Source organism: Macaca mulatta, chromosome 13 (genome assembly GCF_049350105.2).
Source record: "Macaca mulatta isolate MMU2019108-1 chromosome 13, T2T-MMU8v2.0, whole genome shotgun sequence".
Taxonomy (NCBI): Eukaryota; Metazoa; Chordata; class Mammalia; order Primates; family Cercopithecidae; genus Macaca; species Macaca mulatta.
The window spans coordinates 100,373,696-100,390,953 of NC_133418.1; the positions used below are offsets into that span (position 1 = coordinate 100,373,696).

Here is a 17,258-nt window from a genome sequence, read left to right on the forward strand (position 1 = left end):
GAGTCCTAAGACATATAAGGGTCTTTGAAACAAGTTTTCATTTTAGCTTTTCATTTCAATGACAACCAAAATCTTTCTCATGTGTTAAGGAAGGATAGGGACTTTAGGATTTTCACTGCCTTTTTAATAACTGAATAATATTCCATTGTTTGGAGATGCCATATTTTGTTTATCCATTCACCAGTGGATGGATATTTAGGTAGTTTTCATTTTTGAATATTATGAATAATGTTGCTGTGAACATTTATGTACAAGTTTTTATGTGGCCATATTTTAAATTCTTGAGTATTTAACTAGGAGTGGAACTGTTGGGTTATACAGTAACTCTTTAACTTTTTGAGGAATTGTGAAAACCAGTTTTCCATAGTAACTACACCATTTGAAATTCCCACCAGTAATGTACAAGGGTTCCAATCTTCCACAACCTCGCCAAATACAGTTATTTTCTGCCTTTAAAAAAATTACAGCCATCCTAGAGGGTGTGAAATGGTATCTCATTATGGTTTTGATTTCTATTTCCCTAATCACTAATGACATGAAGCATCTTCTCTTGCACTCTTTGGCCATTTGTATGTATTATTTGGAGACGTGTCTATTCAGTTCCTTTGCCTAGTTTTAAAAAACTATATTTTACTGTGTATATTTAAGATATACAACATGATGTCATGAGATGTGGATACGTAGTAAAATGGTTATTATATATTATAATGGTTATTATATATTTATTATTGTAAATGAACAAATCAAATGAACATATCCATCATCTCCTATAGTTACCCATTTTTTCCCACTATGACAATGGTTTATTCTCTATCTCTGTATATTTGACTTTGTTTTTAAAGATGCCTCATGTAAATGAGATTATATAATATTCTTCTTTCTGTGTCTGACTTATTTCACTTAGCAAAATGTCCTCCAGGCTCACCTATGTTGTGGCTAATGGCAGGATCTCCTCCTTTTTAATGGCTGAATAATATTTCATTGTATATATATCCTACAACTTCTTTATCTATTTGTCCAGTGACCAACTCCTAAGTTGTTTCCATATCTCAGCTCTTGTGAATAATGCTGCAATGAACATGGAAGTGCAGACAGCTTTATGAGCTGATTTCATCTCTTTTGGGTATACACCCAGAAAAGGTATTGCTGGGTCATATGTTAATTTCCTTAGGAATATCTTTACTGTTTTTCATAATGGCTGCTCCATTCTAAGTTCCCACCGAAAGTGTACATTTTCTCAACACCTTTGCCAACACTTGTTATCTTTTGTCTTTTTGATACAGGTTGAACATCCCAAATCTAAAAATCCCAAACCTAAAATGCTCCAAAATCCAAAAACTTTTGAATGCCAACATAACACTCAAAGGAAATGCTCATTGGAGCATTTTGCATTTCAGATTTTGGATGCTCAACTGGTAAGTATAATGCAAATATTCTAAAATCCATAAAAATCCAAAATATGAAACAATCCTGGTCCCCCAAACATTTTTGATAAGGGATACTCAACTTGTAACAGCTATCCTAATAGCTGATAGATGTGAGGTGATATAGCAGCTTTTACTTGCATTTCCTTGACCATTTTATGATGTTGAGCACCTTTCATATACCTGTTGGCCATTTTCATGTCGTCCTTGAAGAAATATCTTTTCGGGTCCTTTGCCTGATCTTTATTTGGGTTATATGTTTTCTTGCTATTGAGTTGTAGGATTTTGGGTTGGGTTTAACTTGTCTTTTTATTGAGTCATAAGAGTGCTTTACATTTGGGATATTAGACCCCTATCAGATACATGACTTACAGATTATTTTCTCCAATTCTGTGGTTTCTCTTTTCATTTTCTTTATACTATTCTTTAATGAACAAAAGTTTTCAGTTTTAATGAAGTCCAACTTACCTACTTTTTCTTCTTAAATAGGTCCAATGTCTGGTCCCTTTAGGGACAGATACTACTGATTGTTATTTTTCCCGTATATGGGCCATGCATTTTTGTTTCTTCGCAGGCCTCCTAATTTTTGTTGAATGCTAGATATTTTGAAGCTAATGAATGGGTAGTGATTTCCTGAAATCCCTGGAAACAAAAATTCTCTCAAAATCTGCAACGCCAGAGGCCCAAATTGAGATGGTAGTTATCCTTGGCCCAGAGAAGAGACCCTGCTCCCCTAAATTTCTACCATAAATCACCTGCCAACGTCTTAACTATTATGGCCAAGAATAAAAAGCAAAATCAAATAAATGGATTCAAAGCAATCAATGAATTCTTAAAAATCAAAACACCATTTAATCTTACTTCATTGATTCTATAAAATACTAGATTTTTCTTAAAGTGCTTTTGTAAAAGAGAATCTTGTGCAGTCTTTTAAATTTATTATGCTAATAATAAAGACATTATCAAGGATTTGGTAATGTAACCTCTAAATGTATCTTAAAGTTTGAAACTATATATTTAATACGTTTGCATTTACCACTAAAAACTTATTCCACAGATAAAGAAATGCCCTTTTTATAAATACTCTTTGCATTAATTTTTTCTAAATACAAAGAGTAAGTTTGAAAAAAGTTTATTTTGTTTTCTATTAACAAATACATAAAAAAGGAAAACCAAATTTGTTTTAAAATCCAGCATTTTCTTCATATTGGCTTCATTTAAAATTTAATTTTAAGATGAAGAATAAACATTTGCCTTATTAAAATATTCCTAGTATACTCATGACTGAGGAAAAATAGCATTGTAACACATATTTGTGGCAGCTATCTTATTAGAACAAATTAGCAAAATAACTCAACATTTCCTTATGAAACTATGAGTCCAGTTATCTTAGAGTGACATAGAGTTATGCAAGTATACTGCACATGTCTTCCAAAATCCACTTTGTGTTGGTATTTTTTGAGGAAAAATCAGTCTTCCTAACTATAGCTATCTTTAGCTGGTATAAACAAGAATATAAGTACTTAATATTTACTTGCAGGTGTACAGAAGAGTTTTATAAGAGTTTAGCAGAAGCAGCCTTAAAAAAGAAAATGATGATTATTTTGCTTTGTCATTTGCACAGACAAAACTGAGTGATAAAAATTTCGTGTTGCTGGGTGCAGTAACATGTGTCTATAATCCCAACTACTCAGGAGGCTGAAGTGGGAGAATTGTTTGAGCCAGGAATTCAAGTGTGGTCTTGGCTACACAGACAGACTATGTCTCTTAAAAAATAATAATAATAAATTTAAAAAATTTTTTAATTTTTTAAATTTTTTAATGTCTGTCTCTTTTTACCAACCTCTTTCAGAGATTCAGATAATAGTGGGCAGAAAAATAGCTAGAAGCCAGAATCAAAAGAGAATGAAGATCTGCATTAGATACAGATAATCCACAAATGATTATCCAAAACCAAATAACCACATTTATACATAAAATTACTCCAATATCTAAAATAAAGAATTCAGCCCCAGATCAGAAGCTGTTGAATTTTGATAAACTATTTTAGAAACTCATTTCAGAATACAGTATAAATATATATATCTACACCAATAAAAGAAAAATAAATACACTAAAATTTGTTCTTTAATGGTATATGGTAGAAGAAGTACCAAAGTCATAGAGCCAAATGGCTCAAAATAATTTACCAAAACAATGGAATTATATTTTAAGGGTGGTATAAAATGATCAAGTCAGGCAAAACTCCAGTTAACTTCAGGGTCACCCTCCCAACCTGAAAGGGAAAGGGCACAGATAAAATTACAATATGAGGGCCGGGTGTGGTGGCTCACGCCTGTAATCCCAGCGCTTTGGGAGGCTGAGGAGGGTGGATCATGAGGTCAGGAATTCGAGCTCAGCCTGGCCAACATGGTGAAACCCCATCTCTACTAAAAATACAAAAATTAGCCAGGTGTGGTGGCGGATGCCTGTAATCCCAGCTACTAGGGAGGCTGAGGGAGAGAATTGCTTGAACCCAGGAGGCGGAGGATGCAGTGAGCTCAGATTGCGTCAGATTGCACTCCAGCCTGGACGACAGAGTGAGATTTCGTCTCAAAAAAAAAAAAAAAAAAAAATCACAATATGAGCCAATCTTCATTGACCACATTTATAGAAAAGATACGCATTTTGTAAAGTCCAGCTTAAAACCTAAGTCATCTTACTTGATTCATTTATATTTGGCATTATTTTATTGATATCCATTGAAAAATGAAAAGAAAAAAATCCCAAGCATTTCATGTAAATGGCTGGTTAAATAGCATCAATATCCTCTTAATGCTAACACTAAATGTGGCTAGCTATATTCCTTCTGCTGCAATGACCAGCTAAAAAGACTAACTTGGAACAAGTGAAACTCAAATTCCATTTTCCAGGGTTCTCAATAGCAAAATAATTATGAAAACAGAATAATAACAATAAAAATAATGCTCATACATTTTAAACTGGAGATGCAGACTTTTAAATTTTTAGAATAAGGACCCCTGCAATTGTCACCCAGTAAAGTACTTCTCAAATATTTAGACTATAGGCCACTTTAGTGGTATAAGCATGCTTATCCTTCCAGTTGCTACTTTCACATTATAAAGTCCATAGTAACAAATGATTTGAGAGAAACAAAATAAAAAGTTTGTAAGTTAAAATATAAGCCCATTAATATTCATCTAACTAAAGGATGTGACAATATTTTATATATATTGAACATGTACTATATGTTTTATATGCATTAATTCACTTATTCCTCACAACTGCCCTATGAAGTATATATTATTTCCATTTTGACAGTTTTATCATACTAATAAACTATGCTCTGATGATGATGATGATGATAATGAATACTAACACTTTAATAAGATTTACTATATGCCAATCACTGTTCTAAGCACCTAACCTATGTTAATTAATTCCCTCATAAACCTTACTAACTCATTTACTCATGAACATCAGGTAGGTAACATTATAATCCATTTTAGTGATGAGAAAACTGAGGCATGGACAAGTTACTTAATCTGCCCAACCACTTAAATGGCAGAGGAAGAAACACGTCTTAGGTAATCTGGTTCCAGAATTTGTATACACTTTAAGTTATATCACTAACCTATAGTCACATAACTAATAAATAGAAAAGTCATCAATATAGCCCCAATCTTTTGGCTTGGCCTCCACATCAAAACATTTCCCTAATATACCCAGTAAGAGACTTACAGAAAAGGTGACATTAAAATATACCACATCTAAAAACTAGGTAGTATGTAAGGTACTCAAATACATAAGCAAAGAATCTTTTCTATTCTTAGTCCAAACATCACATGAAAATAAAGTTATTCATATAGCTAATCGTGACTTACCTTCTATGGTACGCTATAATATAAAACCAATTATTTCTTATAAGATGTCAAGGACTTTAAAATAAAATGCACTGTTCCATCAAAATCAAAAGTTCTGCTTTTGCAAACCCTAATTTTTGTTCCAAAGTTTATAAATCTTGGATTCTAAAATTTTATATATATGTGTGTGTGTGTGTGTGTGTGTGTAATTCCTTTCAGTAATATCTAAATTATCTTAGTGATTCTACTTTCTAGAATTTTCCTTGTTCCAATAGACTGTATCCTGAAAACTCTTTGTAGGCTTTGTTATTTAAGATAAACTGCTCAGTAAAAAAAAAAAAAAAAGAAAAAAGAAAAATCCATGAATCTCCATCTCATATCACAGTCTTTTTAGGAAAGAAATAGGTGGAAACAGACAATCCTGAAATGATGACCACTGTACAAAATAGCTGGCCTGTACTCTTCTCCAACGTTATTATCATGGAAGGTCCTATTATGAAAAACAAATAAAAGCTAATAAACTATTCCAGGTTAAAGGAAACCAAACAAATGTGACAACTATGCAATTTATGATTGTGAATCAGACCAACTGTAAAATTTTAATATGAACTATATATTAGATAACAGCAATGTTTCTTGAATTGGTTATTATATTGTGGTTAAGTAGGAAATATTTTAGAGTGAAGGATCATGATTGTCTACAACTTTTTCTCAAATGGTTCATCATCATCACTGTAATGGTAAAGGGGGAAGGGGAAAAGGAAAAGTAAATACAGAGAGAGATAAAGCAAATTCCATAAAATGTTTGTAATGGTGAAACTGGGCAATGGGCATGCAGATGTTCAGTCTAGCAATTTTGTAACTATTTGGTACATGTGCAATTGTTTTTAATGTTAAGAAGAAATCGAAAAGATTAAAAAGGTCATAATGAGGAAAATATGACTTTAGAGTCACTCCGTGAACAGTGAGGAAAGACAGACACCAAGCTAATGTTCAGTCACTGCATTATTCTATCAATTTTCTCTCCCTTTCTCTTTCATAAAGTCGAGGTACTAACGTTCCTTTCCTGGAAACTCTTAAAGACATGGCTCTCCTACTTAATTAAAATTTCTCTTTATGATAATACATCCTACTCCGCAAAACTTTCTTTTTTAATCAGAATACTTAATTCATTTATTGCTTCTTAGGGAGAAATAACAGTCTGATTGGAAACAACAGAAAACATAAATTAATACAGGTTGAACATCCCAAGTCCAAAATCTGATACACTCCACAATCTGAAGCTTTTTGAGCACCAATATGATACTCAAAGGAAATGCTCACGGGAGCATGTAGGATTTCAGATTTCGGATGCTCAGCTGATAAGTATACCGCAAATATTTTAAAATCCAAAATATGGAACATTTCTAGCGACAAGCATTTCAGATATGGGGCACTCAACATGTAAATACAAATGTATCATCAGTTAATAAAAGCCAGAAACCGAGAGTTGTGTTTGCTCTAGAAACTGATGAAAAAAAAAAATTTTTTTTTTGAGAGGAGTCTCACTCTGTCACCCAGGCTGGAGTGCAGTGGCTTGATCTTGGCTCACCGCAAGCTCTGCCTCCCAGGTTCACACCATTCTCCAGCCTCAGCCTCCCAAGTAGCTGGGACTACAGGTGCCTGCCACCACACCGGGGTTTTTTTGGGTATTTTTAGTGGAGACGGGGTTTCACTGTGTTAGCCAGGGTGGTCTCAATCTCCTGACCTCATGATCCACCCGTCTCAGCGTCCCTTGAAGTGCTGGGATTACAGGTGTGAGCCACCGCACCTAGCCAAAACTGATGAAATTTTAAAGAGGCAGAGATAGTAAGATTAGATGAATACCTTCTTAAATAATTTTGTACCTCTAGTCCTTGCTTTAAAGCTCTCTGCCAACTTCCAAACTCACTGTTAATTCCAAACACAGGCATTGTTGGCCAACTAAATTTTACTGCCTTTAACTTCAATGATCTATAAAACCCCACGCTCTAGGTTGACAGGTATCACTTTCCATGGTGACAACTGTCTCCTCCTTTAAAAGTGAATGGGCGTGCAGCTGGGGCACATGGATGAAGAGGATTTCTGGGGTGGTGGTATTGTTCTACTTCTTAATCCAGGCCAATGTTTACACAAATATGTTCAGTACATAATAAAAAGTTATATGCTTATAATTTTTTATTTTTATCTATGTATAATTCAATTAAAAGTCTATTAATTAACACATTTTCTCCTGGAAGTTTTCCCTTACTGATTTATCAGTTTCTGATCACTCTTCAACTCTTTTATCTACTGTCTTGGCTTGGTGCATGTTTATTTTTCTACTGCTCCCATTAGCATGTTCATGGATATACAGGTTCTATTCAGCTAGCTCACAAACTCTAAAACAGTAACAATGTAAGAATGCCCATATGGACACTATATATACATAAATTACAAAGGTATATATTATATGGGTATACCTACATACTATACAGGTATACTTATAATTATATAGGTATATATTATGTAATTTTATGCATAAATGTATAAAATTAACTGGATATATGTTAGAAATATACGAAGCAAATCTGGAGATGGTTTACTACAGTTTTTCTGCTGCCATTTTCAATTCAGTAAGGACTTTGAGGGTCTCATCATAAGTGATTTCAACATACACTAAAATAGCTCATAAAGTGTACCCTAGAATTTTCCTATCATTTTCATTTAGGAATGTCAGCACCTGTTTTACACTAACCTTGAAGCATCCCAGATCAAACACATATTTCCATAAAAGATAACAGTCAACAGGTATTCATTTTCCTTCCATACTTTTGCAGAGACAAAGCTCTTTAAAAATAGAACTACAATTCCTACCTGGGAGACTTCTTTGTTCATAATGAATCCTCAAAACAGATATGGTCAAATCTCGTGTTCCAGAGGGTAGCTTCCTGGGGAATGGGATAATGATGTTTTCCAGAGATGGCTCTAGTCTCTTCACTCTCACCTCATTTAAGGCCGATTATATAAACAACTAGAATAAAAAGACAAAAATAAAAGCAGAAGGGATGTTAGATTGCCATTTTATTCTCCAATTAATAATAAAGGTCAGATATGCTAGAAAAAGAAAAAAATGCAACTTTCAGAGTGAAATGGAAAAATATTTCCAAAAGACAATGGATAAAGATCTCATTTTATAGCTTAAGTCCTTTCTGGTGATTAAGTACTCCTGTTTGAGAATGATGCTTAGGTAAAACATAATTGCATTCTACCCTTAAACTTCTGAAAGACTCATTTATATGTCTTTTAAAAGTTGTTTTGGGCTGCATTTGTGTATTTATCCTTTTTCCTACTTACAAATTCTGATTTTTTCATATTTTCAGTTATCACCTAATTCTTTAGTTATGTAACACTCCTATAATATTTTATCTTCAAATTTCTAATTGAAAAAGTTTACAAACATTTTATATTTGTAATACTTCAAAAAGATGGCAGTTGACGTCTGGTTCTAGTAATGATGAACTACCTTATATCGAACTAATTTGCCCACGGATAACAGTTATAAACTCTGGACAAAACATAAAAAACAACTGTTTGAAGAAATTGGAAAGTGACCAAAGCGGACAGAAATTGTAGGGGTTCTGATCATTGAAAGAAAGGAATTATGTTGGGTGAGATACACACTTATGAGACTCTCCTGGAAGGGAACTCTTCCCAGCACTCCCACGTAAGCTCAGAGAGACTAGGTTTAAATGAGAAAACCACAGTCTTATTGGCTTGAGGCATTAAAGAATGTAAATCAGAGCTAAAAGGAAGCTGGAAATTGAGTAGACTAGATTACAGATCTTACTTGAATTTTGCCAGTTTTTGCATGCACTCATTTTTTGTATGTCTTTTTTACAATTCTATGACATTTTAGCACATGTACAGATTCATGTAACTATACCACAATGAGATTCACTGCTCCATCACCACAGGTGAATTGTTTCATGCTGTTTATAATCACATCCCCTTTCCCCTTTCCTTAACTCTTGACAACTGCAATCTGTTCCCTATTTCTATAATTTTTGTCACTTTGAGAATACTACATAAATTGAATCATGTAGCATGGAATCTTTTCAAGTTGGCTTTTCTAAATTTATTTTATTTATTTATTTTTATTATACTTTAAGTTCTAGGGTACATGTTCACACAGCATAATGCCCTCGAGATCCAACCAGTTTGGTGCATGTATCAATAGTTCATTCCTTTTTATTGCTCCATGGTACAGTGGTGCCACAGTTTTTTTCACTATTTGTCCTGTAAAGTGCATTTGGGTTGTGTTTAGTTTTTGGCTATTATAAATAAAGCTGCTATGAATATTTGTGTACAGGCTTTTGTAAAAACATTCGTTTTCATTTCAATGCCTGGGACTGTAATTGCTGAGTTGTATAGTTAAGTGTATGTTTACTAGCCAGTAATTTAGTTGTCTACTAAAAGATAAATCAATACTCTTCAAAAAGAGTTAACAATCCACAATGTCATCCACAACATCCAGTATGCAATAAAAAATTACTAAACATGCAAAGAAGCTAGAAAATGTAACTCCAGATCAGGAGAAAAGGTGGTCGACAGCAGCACACCACAAGTTGATTTAGGTGTTGGAAATATCTAACAAAGATGTGAATGTAGCTATTATAAATATGTTTAAAGATTTTAAATATAAATGTATATTTTATTTATATATAATGGGTAAACACACGAGAAATACTGGCAGCAAATGGAAACTGAGAAAGAAATAAATGGAAGTTCAAGAGCTAGATCATTCAATAGCAAATTTCAAGATTCACTGGCCAGACTTAACAACAGTAGATTTGTGACAGCAGAAAAACAAGTCAGTGAACTTGAAATGAAAATAATACCAAGTCTGAAGAAGAAAAAGAAACCACACAACCACACATACCCCTTCTATAATCTGGAGAAAACACACACACACACACACACACACACACACACACACACACGCCTTCTGTAATCTGTTGGCAATACCAAGCATGTAATTGATGAGAGGAGAAAGATACTGGGGCAGAAATAGTATTATGCGGAAATAATGATTGAAAATTTTCAAAATTTGGTGAAAAATAAACTGTCAGATCCAGTGTGTCTCAATAAATCCCACTCAGAATAAATACAGAGACACCAACTCTGGCAAAGTCGAGTCAAACCACTAAAAAAAAATTAACATAAAATTTTGAAACTAGCTTGGTCAACGTAGCACATCACATACAAGAAAACAAAGATATAAATGGTAACTGATTTCTCATTGGTAACAACAGAGGCAAGAAGATAATGGAATAATTTCTTCCATTAAAATACTGAAGGCGGGGTAGCCCTATCAACTCACAATTCTATATCCAGCAAAAATATCCTTCAAAAAACTGAAGGCAAAATTAAAAACACTTTAACATAACCAAACATAATCTGCTGTAAGATTAATATATAAGAAATACTAAAGGAACTTTTTCAGGCTAAAGAGAAATGATGCTAGGTAAAGTCAGATCTACAAAACAGAAGCAAAAGCATCAGAAATCATAAATACAAGGGTAAATAAAAAGGACTATGTATTTTTTACTCTTTAAAAGATGTATGTATTCTTTCTTTAAAAGATAAGTGATTATATAAAATATATTTAAAAATATAAAATATTGTGGCATTTGTAATGTATTAAATGTTAATTATATTACAATAATAACACAAAGGATGGGAAGGTATAAATGCAATTATACTGTTGCAAGTCTCTTAAATTTCACTATTACAACATTAACTATAAATAAATTTATAAATTAAGGATATATATTGTAATTCCTAGAGCAGCCACTTAAAAATTATAAAAGAGTAGTGTTCAAAAGGTTATAAGGAATTTGAAAATATAAGAAAGTATAGCTAAAAAGTTAACAGGAATTATCAGTACTCTACTAAAAAATATTTGGTTAACCCAAAAGAAGGCACGAAAATAGGAAAAGAAGAACAAGGAACAAATGGTATCTTAAACCCAACCATATTAATTACATTGAATATAAAATAACTAAACATTACAATTAAAAGATGGAAACTAGAGAAAAAGCAAACCCACACTATAAGCTGTCAATAAGAGATATAGTTTAAATATAAAGACACAAACAGGTTGAAAGTTTAAAAAATGGAAAAGAATATATTACACAAACAGCAAACATAAGAAAGCAATATAAATATCAGCAAAAGTAGACTTCAGGACTAGGAATGTAACTAAAGATAAAAAGGGAAGTTTCATAAAAGAGTCAATGCATCAGGAAGACAGAATCATAATTTTAAAGAAATTTTTAATTGTTTTAGAGACGGGGTTTTGCCCAGGCTGGTCTTGAGCTCCCAGGCTTAAGTGATCCTCCTACTATGGCCTCCCAAAGTGCTAGGATTATAGGTGTGAGCCACCATGCCCAGAATCATAAGTTATGCAAATAATAACAGAGCTTCAAAATAAATGAAGCATAAACTAACAGAACTTAAAAGAGAAATAGAAAAATCCATTCATATAATTGAAGATTTTAACATTCCTCTCTCCATAATAGATTTTTAAAAACCAGTAAGGAAATAGGAGATTTGACGAACAGTGATAACTAGCTTGTCCTAAATGAACATTCATAGAACAGTACATCCAACAACTGGCAAATGTACATTTATTTGCAAGTGCCCATGAAACTATTATTCAACATGAAACAAATGATGAACCATTTTTTATATAACACATTTCTAAACATTGAAATCTTAAAGGGTATGTTCTCTCACTACTATGGAATTAGAAACCATTAACATATCCAGAAAAGTCTTAAACAGGTAGAAATTTGACAACATACCTGTTAATGACCTACAGTGAAAGAAGAAAATGCAATGGAAATTAGAAAACAAGTGAAACTGAAATAAAGTAAACAAATGACATCAACATTAGTTGAATGACTCTGAAGCTGCATTTATACTCTGCATACACACACACACACACACTTTTTTTTTTTTTTTTTTTTTTGAGACAGAGTCTCGCATTGTCGCCTGGACTGGAGTGGAGCGACACGATCTCGGCTCACTGCAACCTCCGCTTTTCAGGTTCAAGCGATTCTTCTGCCTCAGCCTCCCAAGTAGCTGGGATTACAGATGCCCATCACCACGCCTGGCTAATTTTTTGTATTTTTAGTAGAGGCAGGCTTTCATTATGTTGGTCAGGCTGGTCTTGAACTCCTGACCTCATGATTCACCTGCCTCGGCCTCCCAAAGTGCTGGGATTACAGGCGTGAGCCACCACGCCCGGCCTATACTCTGCTTACAGTTTTTAAAAAGTTCAAAATCACAGATATAAACTAAAAACAATACATTTAATATTATAATCAATGGAATAAATATGGACAACTGAAAAAAACTAAAACTAAAAGTTGTTTTTTTGAAAAGGTAAAAAATTGATAAAACTTTAGCAAGATTGATCAAGAAAAAGTTACCAACACAAATTACTAATACTAGAAATGTGACGGATGTCACCACAGATTGTACAAATATAGTGTTCTGAACAACATTTTACAAATCAACTCAGTAACTGACATAAAATGAAAAATCTCAAGAAATTAAATTTTTTATTTTATTTTATTTATTTATTTTAATTTTTTATTATTATTATACTTTAAGTTGTAGGGTACATGTGCATAACGTGCAGGTTTGTTACATATGTATACTTGTGCCATGTTGCTGTGCTGCACCCATCAACTCATCAGCACCCATCAACTCGTCATTTACATCAGGTATAACTCCCAATGCAATCTCTCCCCCCACCCCCTCCCCATGATAGGCCCCCGTGTGTGATGTTCCCCTTCCCGAGTCCAAGTGATCTCATTGTTCAGTTCCCACCTATGAGTGAGAACATGCAGTGTTTGGTTTTCTGTTCTTGTGATAGTTTGCTAAGAATGATGGTTTCCAGCTGCATCCATGTCCCTACAAAGGACACAAACTCATCCTTTTTTATGGCTGCATAGTATTCCATGGTGTATATGTGCCACATTTTCTTAATCCAGTCTGTCACTGATGGACATTTGGGTTGATTCCAAGTCTTGGCTATTGTGAATAGTGCCGCAATAAACATACGTGTGCATGTGTCTTTATAGCAGCATGATTTATAATCCTGCGGGTATATACCCAGTAATGGGATGGCTGGGTCATATGGTACATCTAGTTCTAGATCCTTGAGGAATCACCATACTGTTTTCCATAATGGTTGAACTAGTTTACAATCCCACCAACAGTGTAAAAGTGTTCCTATTTCTCCACATCCTCTCCAGCACCTGTTGTCTCCTGACTTTTTAATGATCGCCTTTCTAACTGGTGTGAGATGGTATCTCATTGTGGTTTTGACTTGCATTTCTCTGATGGCCAGTGATGATGAGCATTTTTTCATGTGTCTGTTGGCTGTATGAATGTCTTCTTTTGAGAAATGTCTGTTCATATCCTTTGCCCACTTTTTGATGGGGTTCAGCAAAGTCTCAGGATACAAAATTAATGTGCAAAAATCACAAGCATTCTTATACACCAGTAACAGACAAACAGAGAGCCAAATCAGGAATGAACTTCCATTCACAATTGCTTCAAAGAGAATAAAATACCTAGGAATCCAACTTACAAGGGATGTAAAGGACCTCTTCAAGGAGAACTACAAACCACTGCTCAGTGAAATAAAAGAGGACACAAACAAATGGAAGAACATACCATGCTCATGGATAGGAAGAATCAATATCGTGAAAATGGCCATACTGCCCAAGGTTATTTATAGATTCAATGCCATCCCCATCAAGCTACCAATGAGTTTCTTCACAGAATTGGAAAAAACTGCTTTAAAGTTCATATGGAACCAAAAAAGAGCCCACATTGCCAAGACAATCCTAAGTCAAAAGAACAAAGCTGGAGGCATCACGCTACCTGACTTCAAACTATACTACAAGGCTGCAGTAACCAAAACAGCATGGTACTGGTACCAAAACAGAGATATAGACCAATGGAACAGAACAGAGTCCTCAGAAATAATACCACACATCTACAGCCATCTGATCTTTGACAAACCTGAGAGAAACAAGAAATGGGGAAAGGATTCCCTATTTAATAAATGGTGCTGGGAAAATTGGCTAGCCATAAGTAGAAAGCTGAAACTGGATCCTTTCCTTACTCCTTATACGAAAATTAATTCAAGATGGATTAGAGACTTAAATGTTAGACCTAATACCATAAAAACCCTAGAGGAAAACCTAGGTAGTACCATTCAGGACATAGGCATGGGCAAAGACTTCATGTCTAAAACACCAAAAGCAACGGCAGCAAAAGCCAAAATTGACAAATGGGATCTCATTAAACTAAAGAGCTTCTGCACAGCAAAAGAAACTACCATCAGAGTGAACAGGCAACCTACAGAATGGGAGAAAATTTTTGCAATCTACTCATCTGACAAAGGGCTAATATCCAGAACCTACAAAGAACTCAAACAAATTTATTTTATTTATTAAAATAACCACAGAAAGAAACAGACTGTATGTATTAAATACATTTGTAATTAAAAACAAAACAAAACTCCAGGTCCAAATGGCATCACAGGTAAGCTGCATCCAACATTTAAGGAAGTAATAACAGCAATCTTATACACTTCCAGGAAAGTAGGAGAGGGATATTTCCCAATGTGTTTTATTAGGCTAGCAGAACCCTAATACTAAGATCTGGCAAAGATATTAACAGAAAAGAAAATCAGCCTCATGAGTACAGATTTATAAAAAAAAAAAAAAACAAATTGAATCCAGACATATATAAGAATAGACTATTATCAAGTGGTATACCCAAGGATTTAAAATTCAAAAACCAATCTTCTGATGGAGATTAACATCCAGAATATATAAGGAACTCAACAGCTACAACAACAACAATCCGATTTAAAAAATGGGCAAATAATCTGAACAGGCATTTCTCAAAAGACATACAAATGGCCAAAAGAAGTCATACAAATATATGAAAACATGTTCAACATCATTAATCATCAGGGAGAAACAAATCAAAACCACAATGAGGTAATCATCTCATCCCAGTTAGGATGATAGCTATTATCAAAAAGACAAAAAATAACAAATGCTGATGAGGATGTGGAGAAAAGAGAACTCTTAAACACTGTTGGTGGGAATGTAAACCAGTACAACCACTATGGAGAACAGTATGGAGGTTCCTCAAAAGAACAGAAACTACAAATAGAACTACCATATAATACAGCAATCCCACTACTTGGCATTTAGCCAAAGAAAAGGAAATCAGTATATCAAAGAGACATGTGCACTACCATGTTGACTGCAACACTATTTACAATAGCTAAGATATGGAATCAACCTGGGTGTCTAACAACAGATGAATGGATAAAGAAAATGTAGCATAGATACATAATAGAGTACTATTCAGCCATAAAAAAGAATGAAATCCTGCTATTCATGGCAATGTGACTGGAATTGGAAGAAATAAGCCAGAAACAGAAAATTAAGCATCACATGTTCTCACTCCTATGTGGAAGCTTAAAAAAAAAAAAAAGTTGATCTCATAGAAATAAAAGTAGAATATAAGATACTAGAGGCTGGGAAGCGTAGGGGGAAGAGGGATAAGGAGAGAGAGAGATTTGTTAAAGGATACAAAATTATAGCTAGATAGGAGGAATAAGTCCTAGTGTTCTATACCACTGTTGGATAACTACAGTAAACAATATATTGTGTAGTTTCGGCTGGGTGCAGTGGCTCACGCCTGTAATCCCAGCACTTTGGGAGGCCGAGGCAGGTGGATCACCTGAGGTCGGGAGTTCAAGATCAGCCTGACCAACATGGAGAAACCCTGTCTTTACTAAAAAATACAAAATTAGCCACACGTGGTGTCGTACGCCTGTAATTCCAGCTACTTGGGAGGCTGAGGCAAGAGAATGGCTTGAACCGGAAGGTAGAGGTGGCGGTGAGCCGAGATCACGCCATTGCACTCCAGCCTGGGCAACAAGAGCAAAACTCCACCTGAAAAAACAAAACAAAACAGAAAACCCCAATATATTGTATAGTTTCGAACAGCTAGAAGGAAGATAATGAATGCGTGCAACATAAAGAAACGATAAATGTGTGAGATGATGGATAGGCTATTAATAATTACTCTGAGCTGATCACCATACATTATATGTATCAGACATCACTATCTATCTCATAAATATGTACAATCATTATTTGTAAATTTAAAAATTAACATAAAAAAGTTAAATCTAAATAATTTACCATATTAACAGAATCTTAAAAAAAATCCCAATGGATGCGGAAAAAGCATCTGAGAAAAATCAGCACCCATTCATGATAAAACTCTCAGTAAGCTGAAAGTTAAAAGTTATTCCTTCAATCTGATAAGGAGGATAAATGAAAAACCTACAGCTAATACTTTATACAATGGTAAAATATTGCAAGTTCTCATAATACTGTGTTCAAGTCAAGAATGTTCACTCTCCCCACTTCTATTCATCATTGTGTTGAATATAGTGGAGCTCCTACTTAGAGCAAAAAGGCCAGAAAAAGAAATAAAAGTTAGGGAAGAAAGAATTAAAATTGTCTTTATTTACTTAAAAATGAATTTTTGGTCAATAATTTTAAGGAATCTGAGAACCAATTATTAGAATTAGGCGAATTTGGCAAGGTGAATATACTATACAAAGGTGAATACAATAAAGTGAATTTAGTAAGGTGAATTCACAAGGTGAATATACAAATATCAATTGTTTCTATACAAATGTAGCAAACAATTGGAAAATAACATTTAAAAACAATTTTATTTTTTATTTATAATAGCATCAAAAACAAAATACTTAGGAATTTAATAAAACCTACGGCAAGACTTAAAACTTTGCTGAAAGACACAAAAAGAGATCTAAAAAACACTGATTTAA

At 33.9% G+C, this 17,258-nt stretch overlaps 1 protein-coding gene across 6 annotated transcripts in view; it reads right to left on the minus strand.

Moving 5' to 3' along the window:
• Nucleotides 1–17,258, minus strand: part of NCOA1 (nuclear receptor coactivator 1) — a 278,197-nt gene that overhangs the window by 123,406 nt on the left and 137,533 nt on the right. For all 6 annotated transcript variants that reach the window (XM_077960057.1, XM_028831929.2, XM_028831928.2 and 3 more), the window contains one exon: nt 8,162–8,318. The gene's annotated coding sequence lies outside the window, so the exon portion shown is untranslated. The remainder of the gene's footprint in view (nt 1–8,161; nt 8,319–17,258) is intronic.